The following is an 839-nucleotide window of genomic DNA, read 5'->3' on the forward strand; positions in this document are numbered from 1 at the left end:
TGGCATCGAAGAGCCGCCTTGAAAGTGTGGTGCCAGCACTCAACTAGCCCGTTAATTTGCGGGTGATATGCTGTGGTATGGATGCGCCGGATGCCGCAAATGTTACAAATCTCGTTGAACAGGGCCGACCCTAATTGTCTGCCCTGGTCAGTCGTGATGATTGCTGGACATCCCAAATACGGTACCCATGACTTGACAAAAGCTCGAGCAACAGTTTCTGCCGTGATATTGGGGAGGGGGACAGCCTCGACCCAGCGAATTGTTCAGTTGATAGACGAGAGAACATAATGAAAGCAGTTAGAGGGGGGGAGAGGGCTGACAATGTCAATGTGAATATGCTTGTAACACCCAGGAGGGATCGAAAACGCGCCGAGGGGAGGGGGGAGGGGGGGGGGGGTGAAGTGTGCTTGTGTACTTTGCAGCGTTGGCGCACGACACAGGAGCGTGCCCATTGCTGGCGGTCCTTGTTGACAGTTCTCCACACAAAGTGCTCCACTAGGAGGCGGACGGACACATGAACACTGGGGTGGGCTAAATTATGCAGTGCGTTGAAGAGAGCTCAACGGAGCGTGGTTGGGATGAGGGGGCGTAACATGCCCGTACTGTTGTCTCACCAGATCTCACCAGAAATGCCAAGGAAGGTGGAAGGTGGTGCAGACGAAGTGTAGTGAAGAGATAGAGTCTGAAATCAGGTTTTGTGTGTTCTCGTCAGCGGGTTGGAGGTTAGGCAGGTCAGAGAGGGTTAACAGTGAATGAATGGCGTCGATTGGTGAAAGGAAATCAGCAACTATATTGTCAATGCCCTTTATGTGTCTGACCTCGGTGGTGAACTGAGATAT

The sequence above is a fragment of the Schistocerca piceifrons genome, chromosome 6 (genome assembly GCF_021461385.2).
Source record: "Schistocerca piceifrons isolate TAMUIC-IGC-003096 chromosome 6, iqSchPice1.1, whole genome shotgun sequence".
In the NCBI taxonomy this organism is placed as follows: Eukaryota; Metazoa; Arthropoda; class Insecta; order Orthoptera; family Acrididae; genus Schistocerca; species Schistocerca piceifrons.